Source organism: Theobroma cacao, chromosome 9, assembly GCF_000208745.1.
Source record: "Theobroma cacao cultivar B97-61/B2 chromosome 9, Criollo_cocoa_genome_V2, whole genome shotgun sequence".
Classification (NCBI taxonomy): domain Eukaryota; kingdom Viridiplantae; phylum Streptophyta; class Magnoliopsida; order Malvales; family Malvaceae; genus Theobroma; species Theobroma cacao.
In genome coordinates, this window is record NC_030858.1 from 31,384,171 (window position 1) to 31,395,135 (window position 10,965).

At 31.2% G+C, this 10,965-nt stretch overlaps 1 pseudogene; it reads left to right on the top strand.

Moving 5' to 3' along the window:
- Positions 8,650–10,345, top strand: LOC18590027 (annotated as a pseudogene).

The following is a 10,965-nucleotide window of genomic DNA, read 5'->3' on the forward strand; positions in this document are numbered from 1 at the left end:
ATTAATTATTAATATTTAAAAAATAAAATAAAATAATTAATCATAAGAATATTTAAATTAAATAAATTATTAATATTTTAAATAAATTAATGATTAAATTGGAAATAAATTATTAATATTTAAATTATCAATTATTAATATTTTAAAAAATATAATAAAAATTAATTATAATAATATTTAAATTAAATAAAATATGAATATTTTAACATATTAATGATTAAATTATAAATAAAATATTAATGTTTAAATTATTAATTATTAATATTTTAATTAAATTCTAGATTATTAATATTTAAAAATCTAATAAAAATAAATGGTCATACAAATAATAAAGGGTGTTTTTATTTTTTTTTTTCTATTTCTTTCTTATTTCATAGTTATTGTTACCAACCAAACACTACAATAAGTCATAATAATTATTCCTGTCCTATTCCCTTTGTCATACCAAACTAAGTAATAATTATTCTATTTTATTCTCACCTCATTCTATTCCCACATAATAACTATTCTATTTCATTCTTGTCTATTCCGCCAACCAAACGTACCATAAGAGAAAGGAGAGGTCGAGAAAACCACATGCATCCTACCACAGTTCTCATACTTTAAGCATGTTGCATGCACGAAATCAAATCAAATAATCCACTTTTGTCCGTTTTTTATAAATATAAGCATATATATAATGGTTGATATATAAAAGGAAATCTTATAATATAAATTTAAGTTTAAATATTTTAATTACTTAAAATAAAAAAGATTTGTTCATTAATCGTCACTTGGTTTTAATTTAGATATGTACTCAATATAAAATTTAACAAAAAAACGTCAGATGTGAAAAAGTTGAAATCATGAAACCTAGAAATCATATCTAGTATTTGAGTTGCTGAAGGGACTAAGCAAACCTTTATTACAAGCAAAGACATAATTAGAATGAATGCTTTCTTTATGTTATGAAAGGCAAAATTACAATGATTTTCAACGACCAAGGTTATAAAATTCAATATATATATATATATAGAGAGAGAGAGAGAGAGTATACGAAAAGGGCAGCTGTCATTAGTTGGAATGATAGTGCATGTCATGCCAAATAAATCTCTTACACATTAAGCTAATAAATCTTTTTGTCAAGTATCTACGTAAATAAAATTATCTTACCCAGCGTAACTTATGGTAACCCTTCTTTCCAGAATTTAAACAAGAAACCTCCAAGTTAAAAGTTACGGCATTTTTAAAAATAACCCTTAAAGATAAGATGTTTTTAAAAATAACCCTTTTTTATAATTTTAACTATTTTTAATCAAGTTGGATAAAATTGTCCTTAATGAAATTACACGCTATGATGTTACACGCCCTGTACAAAAATATGTTACACGCCATAATTAGCTTGTTACACGTCATATGCAAAAACATGTGACACACCATGATTAGGTTGTTACACACCATGTACAGAAATATGTGACACGTCATGTACAAAAACATGTGAGACGTTATGTACAAAAACATGTGAGACGCCATGTACAAAAACATGTGAGACGCCATGTACAAAAACATATGACACGTCATGATTAGGTTGTTACATGTCATGTTAAAAAAAATATTGTTGTTACACGCCATTGTTAAAAAAGATTGTTACACACCATGTTGAAAAAAAAATACTATCGTTACACGTCATGTTAAAAAAATATTATTGTTACTTACGAACCAAAACTTCAAATCGTTTCAACTCTCTTCATTACTTTTTGTTTTTTTGACAATTTGGCACCGATTAAAGTGTTTCTAACATATTTTCATAAATCAAAATATAAATTTTCTTATCTAAAACACCTATTTCAACTAAAAATAAAAAAAAATTCCTTTAAAAACCTAAGTTTATAAATTTCAATTTTTTCAGTTTATTGGTGTCTAGGTCCCAAATTGATTCAATTAAAAGGTATTTCAAACATCTATAATCATTTCTACCGTTTTAGTTTTATCCAAAATACCTAAAAATCAAAATTTTCAAATAGCCACCCACCCAAGCATATTAAAACCATTGCTTGGTATCTTGAAAGCGCAAGAAAGAGAAATTTGAAAATGATGGAGAGAGAAATCGGAAGCATAGCAGACGAATGTCGAAGAAAGAAATCGATAAAATTTGAGAGACTAGAATGGTGAGAGAGAGATATCAGAAACACAAATGAGGAGAAATTGTGATGAATGGTTTAATTTATTTGAAATAGTTTCAAAGGCATTTTTATCAAGTCATGGCTAAATATGGCTAAAAATAGTTAAATTTATTTTGATGGTTATTTTTAAAATGTCCTTATCAAGAAAGATTATTCTTCATAATTTCCTCTTAAAAGTTTAAAAAGTTTTAACCATGTCTCTTGGAGAGTATTGCATGTTTGTCTTCGATTTTGCTAACCTCTCGACTAATTACCTGCTGTTAGAATATATCCGGCATTTATGGGTGGATTTGATGCTACTTCGAGTACTGCGAGGTGGGTTCTGGCAGAGCTTGCTAGAAAGCCAAGATTGATCAAGAAAGCACAAGATGAAAATCAGAAACTGCGTAGGAAAGAAAAGAAAGGAAAGGAAAGGTCTCTGAATGCGACATGCATCGATCAGCTTCAATACCTAAAGATGGTGGTTAAGGAATCCTTGAGACTACATCAATCCTCCATGGGCACTTTTACTTCCAAGAGAATCCATCTCTGAATTCAACATAAATGGCTACAACGTTTAGACCAAAACTCACATCCAAGTTGACATTTGGGCAACAGGAAGAGATTCTAAACTGAGAGCTGGGAAAACCTCGAGCAATTCTACCCGGAAAGGTTTATGGATAACCCTATCGATTTAAAGGTCTAGAATTTCGAGTTTAATTTTACCCTTCGATTCCCTGGACGTTATAGGGCAATTTTGACTATAAAGCTTCCATTTGCGAATCTCTTATATCAACTTGGAAGAGGCAGCTGGTTTATCAAATTATTCGAAAAAAGCTTTACTACTTGTTCCTATCAATTACCACTATTAGTAGGCCTTGTAAGTTGTAAAATAGAATATAGAGAAAATTGTGAGAAATGACCTTTCTTGATAAAGACATTTTAAAAATAATCATCAAAATAAATTTAACTGTTTTTAACCATATTTAGCTATGACTTGACAAAAATGCCCTTTAAACTATTTCAAATAAATTAAACCATTCATCATAATTTCTCCCCATTTATGCTTCGGATTTCTCTCTCTCACTATCCCACTCTCTCAAATTTTATCGATTTCTCTCTTCGGCATTCATCTGCTATACTTTCGATTTCTCTCTCCCACATTTTCATATTTCTCTTTCTTGCGCTTTCAAGACACCAAGCAATGGTTTTGACGTGCTTGGGTGGGTGGCTATTTGGGTAATTTGATTTTTAGGTATTTTGGATAAAACGAAAACGGTAGAAATAATCACAGATGTATGAAATAACTTTTAATTGAATCAATTCGCGACCTAGACACCAATAAACTCAAAATTTTGAAATTTATAAACCTAGGTTTTCAAAGGATTTTTTTTATTTTTAGTCAAAGTAGGTGTTTTAGATAAAAAAAAATTGTATTTTGATTTATGAAAATGTAGGCACCTAAAACAAAAAATTTAAACTATAATAAAACCAAATAAAATATATAAAAAAATAAAAATATATATATAAATAAAAAAAAAAGGGTATGGCTGGGCGTACGCCCAGCCATCCCTTCCCTTGCCCACTACGCGTGATGGGGGTTCTGGCCACCAACTCCAGGGGGTGCCAGAACCCCATCACCGGGTTGTCCAAATTTTTGGACAACCCGGCTCCTTAAAAACCACCTGCAACCTGCAAAAAAAGGGGACCAAAAAAAAAAAATCTTCCAGAAGCTACCTAGCCACAAGCAAGAAAAAGAAAAACCAAAAAAAAAAAGAGAGCAAAGAAAAAAAGAAGAAGAGAGAGAGAGAAGAGGAGAAGAGTGCGACGCCCCGGCAAAGAGAAAGAAGAGAAAGAGAAGGAGAAAGAAGAGAAAGAGAAGAAGGGGGGGAGCGGCTAGGAGAGAAAGAAAGAAAGAAAGAGAAAGAAAGAAGAAAGAGAAAAGAAAAAGAAAGAGAAAAGAAAAGGGGAGCGGCTGGGAGAGAAAGAAAGAGAAAAAGAGAAAGAAAGAAGAAAGAGAAAAGAAAAAGAAAGAGAGAAGAAAGGGGGAGCGGCTGGGAGAGAAAGAAAGAGAGAAAGAAAAAAAAAAGAAAAGAAAAAAGAAAAAAATGGAGAAAGGTTCAAACGGCATTGGGCTTTCTTTTTAAGGAAGAGAGATTTTTTTTTTTTGGGCTTTCAACAGCTCAATTAATTGAAAAGCTTAGTGGGCTGTACACAAATTGTTTAGGTTATTGTTAGAATCCAAATCAGGTAAAAATTTAATCTTTTTTTATGAATGCATTATGAATTATGTTACTTGGGTTTGGTCCAATTTATTTGATTGAATATGTAATTAGATGGCATAAAATTAAGCTAAATTATTTAGTATAGTGTCTTAAGATTTACTTTAGATAATATTTTAAAGTATAGTATTAATAACAAAAAAAAAAAGAGAGAGGTTTAAATAGAAGGAAATATTTATAGTATAAATATATTAGATACTTGTAAGTATAATGAAATATAATTGTTATAAAATTACAATGATTATTTTGAGTGACCCGATGATGAAATTTCACTTAAAAAAGGGCAAAGAGTTGCTTTTTTTTTTGTGGATTTCTTAGGTGCGGAGTTCAAAAGGATTTTCACCGAAGCGTCGGGATGAATCCAACTTCAGCACTCCAATACTCATTAACTCAAATAATCATTGCTAAAATAATAATATATATTAAGAAAAATAAATCTACATAATATTACATTTAAATCTAGGTTAGTGTAGTTAGTTAATTAGCAAATAAATATCATTAAATAAAATTAAGTTAACCATTAATTTAATGAATTATTTATTCGACAAGTTATATAATCAAGTTAAATGTTAATCAACAATGTTAGTTAAAAGATACGAATCTAAATAAAAAATAGAAAAAAACAAAAAATAAAAAAATAATAAATAATAAATAATCCAAAATTTTTTAAACACATAATTGGGTGAATTATAAATCACCTAAATCAATAAACGCGTGCATGTAGATATCATCATTTTATCCTGTCATAGCATGCCATATTTACCTTGCAAATGGCGCGGGAATCCCGATGATGGGATTTCCTCGAGGAGCTCGTAGAGACGAGTTCTTCCAGGGATATCTCTAGGTGAGGAGAATTTCGAGACTTCACCAAAGCGTTGGAATGGTTTTCGAATAATTTTCCAATAAAAGATTACCGACTCCATCATTTAAAATAAACAAGTCATGACATCATTTTACGCTCGCATCATGTGCATACGAAAAGCCAAATAAAAAACTCAGTCTGTCAATTTAATAAAAATTTAATTAATAAAGTAGGGATTAAATTAAGAAAAGGCTATATTAAGATAACTTAAGATTAAATGGTACCGTTCGTGGAACGGGCGCTACGAAGGTGCTAACCCTTCTCCGTGCGTAACCGCATTCCCGAACCCATCTCTAAAAATGTAGACCAGTTTTCATTCTTTCGACGGGCCTAAAATTAATTTAGGACTTCATCGATTAGAATCGAGTTAATAGGTGACCAATCACACCTAGATAAAAAAGATTGGTGGCGACTCCCTAACCATTTAATTTTCACCGGCGTCTAGCGGCCGGGTTCCCGGACCCGCACGTCATGACAAAAAACATGTTAAAAACACTTTAATCGGTGCTAAATTGTTAAAAAAATGAAAAAAGTTGAGAGGATTTGAAGTTTTGGTTCGTAAGTAACAACAACATTTGAAGCGTTAAAGTGTAACAAAATGTTTTTGAATATGTCGTGTAATAACAATATTTTTTCAACATGGCGTGTAATAATAATATTTTTTTCAATATGATGTGTAACAATATTTTTTAATCATAGCATGTAACATGTTTTTGTACATGGCGTGTAACAACCTAACCATGACGTGTAACAATAGTATTTGTTTTCAACATGGCTTGTAACAACCTAACCATGGCTTATCACATGTTTTTGTACATTGTGTGTAACAATCTAACCATAACTTATCACATATTTTTATACATGGCATGTAACAACCTAACCATGACATGTAACATCATAGCGTGTAATTTTATTAAAAGTAATTTTGTCCAACTTCGCTAAAAATAGTTAAAATTATAAAGAATGTTATTTTTGAAACCATCTTGTCTTTAAGGGTTATTTTTTAAAATGCCCCTAAAATATATAGATCAATGACTAAAAGACATATCCAGTTTTTATATTTTTTAATTTTGTTCAATTTAATCCTTTTATTCAAAATCGAAGCAATTTAATCTCTTGATTTTGAAAATTACATCAATTTAGTCCCTCTTCTTAACGACATCCAATTTTGCCATTAAAAGATAACGTCATCTCTAACGTATACACATTGTGATGATATGGTATTTTGATATGATGACGTAGCAATGCCATGTGGCACTATACGATAACATGGTAATGTTGATGTGACACTGACATGCTTACATGTCAATGTCACGTGATAGATTAAAAAATTTTTAAAAAAAATTTTACCATGTCATACGTATTAAATTGAACAAAAATATATAGTATAGAGACTAAATTGAACAAAATTGAGATGTTAAGGGACTATATTGAAAAATATAAATCTTTAAGTAGATTATTGATATGCTTATTAATAAGTTAAATATTTAAGTGTAAAAGATTTATTATGTTAAAAAATATATATAAATATTTTCTTACTTGATTATTTGATTTTAAAATATGTAAATTAATTTATCTTCTTTACAAAAATTAAGTTTGAATTCTCCTTCTATAAAAATTTTTTTAAAAAATTTCATATTTAAAGTTAAATTAGATGAATAACTTAAATGTATGGTTGATGCATTATACATAATTAACGTAGAGATAACAAAAAAACAAATGTATGGTTGTTTAGTTTCCGTGAGTAGTTAGATTGTCAAATATTTTAATATTTTTTTTATAAATTTACGCATTACGGGCTTGTGAATTTATAGATATTTTATAAAGTTTTGAATAAATGTTAAGTATAATGGTGTAACAATTATGTAGCTTAAGTTTAAAATTGTCCATTCATGTAATTAGCTAACATATCCATTCATGTGTTTTTTTTTGGATAAAATTAACATGGTACTCCAAACTTGATTAATCCTGTATTTTTAGGTTACATACAGATAGTGCTGAGATTTGAGGGTGGCTAAGCCTTGCAGGGCTGGTCCCCCACCTTTCTTATCACATCAGTTCTTCATCCCACATGCCAAAATACAGACCAAACGTTTTATATAGTAATCTTGCCCAAATATATATATATATATGAATGTATGTGTGTGATTAGTTATGGTTTTATTTAAACTCACGTGCACAATTCCTCATTTTGATTGATTGAATTTACAATTATTATGTTAGGAATTATTTTTTATCTCAAAAGATTACAAACTCTGGACATCAATTTATATCACTTGCAAACTTTCATCCTAGATAATACATTGGTTTTTTTCTTTTCTAAACAAAAGGAAATTTATCATAATAAGACATTTCAAAAGGCAACACTAAATGCAAGTGAAATATATATTAATGTTGCCTTGCCTTTTCCCCCAATTTACCAAATCCTCTTAAAGTCGATGCCAACTTAAAAATTAAGCTAAGTGCTTATTTGGCCTTACTTTTTTTTTAATATATCTATCTCTTAAAAATAAAAGTCAAGTCAAACAAGATTTTAAAAAATTTTAAAAAAAATTAACTTTTTTTAAAGAATAAAATTAACAAAAAAAAAAGCTCTAGATAGGAGCTTTCTTTTCTTTTCTTTAAAAACACACTAATTTTTCAGAAAATACCCCTATGTCTCAATCAATCTCCCTCTCTTGTCCCTCTTTTTGCAAATCACCTTTCTCTTCTTTATCTCTTTTTACAAAGATTATAAAAAAAAATAAAAGATTCAGCAACAGAATAACAAAATCTAAGATTTTTTTATTTTTATAAAAATTAAAAGAAAGGAAAACCCAAAATATAAAGTTGCATTCAGGTACTATTTACAAATTTTCTCTCTTTTTACTAAAAAATTTAATGCTATTATTACTATACAACTTTGAGTTTTTTCGTTTCTTTATGGAGTTTTTTTATTTTTAATATATAAAATCGTATATAAACTAAAAGTAACTTTATTCTGTTTTGATTTATTAGGTAATTGAAGATAACATGAGTACCCGTTATGATAAATTTTAATCAAAATTAGAGTTTTTATAATTTATCTTGCTAAACAATTTATCAAATTATTATAGCTTAACCGGCTTTAAATCAATTTCCCCAACCTTGAGCATTGACAAATCAAAAGTCTCAACAAAGGTAATGAATTGGAGAAAAAGCCAAGCAGACATGAAAAAGAGCCGTATGCTACATTCCTTCATAAGAGAGAAAGAGGATGGATAGCTTTGATTTTCCCGAAATTTGCCAGTTGCCGTGTTAATATTTGCTAACTAGGTGTCTTGCCAAACTCCAATAATATTTGCTGTATGATATACTATTTAGGTACTCTTCACATCGTTTTCTACGGATCGAAACAGGCAAGTTTTAGTTCAGACAATGTATAAGCCAATCAACCCTTACCAATTACAACTATTAAAAGAGGTAGATATAACAACAAAGAACTTAGAGATAAAAGAAGAAGGGTTCTGAGAGCTGGGAGGATGGAAGGGGTAGAGCACAGAACACTGAAGGTGAATGGCATAAACATGCACATAGCAGAAAAACGGCAAGGCCCAGTGATTCTTTTCCTCCATGGCTTCCCCGAGCTCTGGTACTCCTGGCGTCACCAGATCAACGCTTTGTCCTCCCTCGGCTACCGAGCTGTGGCCCTGATCTGCGGGGCTTCGGAGACACGGATGGCCCAGATAGGGTGAGCAGTTACACGTGCTTCCACGTGGTGGGGGATTTGGTTGAGCTTCTGGATGCGGTGGCTCCTCCCCAAGAGAAGGTGTTCGTGGTAGGACACGACTGGGGTGCTTCCATGGCTTGGTATCTGTGTTTGTTTAGGCCTGACAAAGTGAAAGCTTTGTTGAACCTCAGCGTGCCCTATATTCAACTTGGTCGCCAAATGAATCCCATTGATGGCTGGAGAGCTTTCTATGGGAATGATTATTACATTTGTCGATTTCAGGTAAATTACTTGAATTAACGTCTGATCAAGTATTTGCGTGAACTTGATATATATATTGCTCCTTGATATATATTTACACATATATTAATCTAATAGGAACCTGGAGAAATTGAAGCTGAGTTTGCAGAGATTGGGACAGAAAGAGTTGTAAAGGAATTCCTAACGTACCGGGTTCCAGGTCCAATTTTGTTACCCAAAGGCAAACTATTCGGACATTCAGCAGATACCCCAATTACGTTGCCCTCTTGGCTGACACAGGAAGAAGTTAACTACTACGTCACTCAATTTGACAAGAAAGGCTTCACCGGTGGCATCAACTATTACCGAAACTTTAACCGGTATGTTTCAAAGAAGAGATATATCAATTAATTTATAAATAAAAATTAAATCATAAAAGTATTATTGCATATTGGATTTGAGTGTTGAGAGGAATCATATTCTCTTAATTGATATAAAATCATTTTGCCCATATCTCCAAAACCTTAGGCAGTATCTCATGTTTTTTTTATGGTTCCCATTTTTGGATTGGGTGATAATGAACCCTATAATTCTCTTTACAGAAACTGGGAACTGTTGGCACCATGGGGTGGTTGTGAAATCAAAGTACCAGCTAAGTTCATTGTGGGTGATCAGGACCTGGTTTATCATATGCCGGGCATTAAGGAATACATTCACAACGGTGGGTTCAAGAAAGATGTGCCACATCTGCAGCAAGTAGTTGTAATGGAAGGGGTTGGGCACTTCATCAACATGGAAAAAGCAGACGACATAAACAAGCACATTTATGACTTCTTCCGCCAGTTTGACTAACTCTCTCGGCTGCCATCCATTTTGTGTAATAGAAATTTGGCTAGGACGGCATCACCATAGTCATCCACGTGTTCAACCAATAACAAAGTGTTTGCTATTTACCTGGAAAAAAATGCACAAGAAGAGCTCCAGCTATGGAAGTTCATTGTTATAATAAATCAGCATTAGAAAATGGCATTGCTGCCTTCAGGTAGAAGGGTCCATTTCTACCTGCAACTAATCAAATGGCAATGGGTGTAAAATGATTAGCTTAATGTTCAGAAATTCTGGTCATGGATCACACACAGACGCGTTAAAAACACTAATTAATTAATTACGATAGCCGATGAAAACAAAGATAAGAGTATGGCCCAATATTTGGTAATTAAAAGCTGAAGCCATAACCAGAATAAAATCAGTTAGAATTACTTTTTGGTCGAAGGTTGTGATCTTTCACACATATTTACAGAAAGAGACACAAAATATTTGCACAAGACATGACTTTCGAAAGAGAAGAACAGCTTTTGACGTGAATAATTTTTATGAATTAACATATCTTCATCAAAATAACTTTTCACTCTCTCCATATAAGTCTTTCGTGTCATCGTTTTCAGGACAGTCAATTCTTCAATTCCATTTACCCAAAAACTCGTCCCCAATTGCATGCGTATTACATTCCCAAATAATACTTTGATGAAGCCCACGTCCAGATTATTACAACTAATCTGGCAACCTTAGTTTAAACTAAATGATTCCGACTTTGACCACTTTTCAATTTGATAGTACAAGTCAAACAAGTATAAGCTCTGGCAGGGTTGCATGATTATATATACATATGCAACGTGTTTTGAATGAAAAAATAGGAAGAATCTCACCGAACTTCTTTTTTTATCTTAAGGTTTTATGAATTTGGGTTGAGCA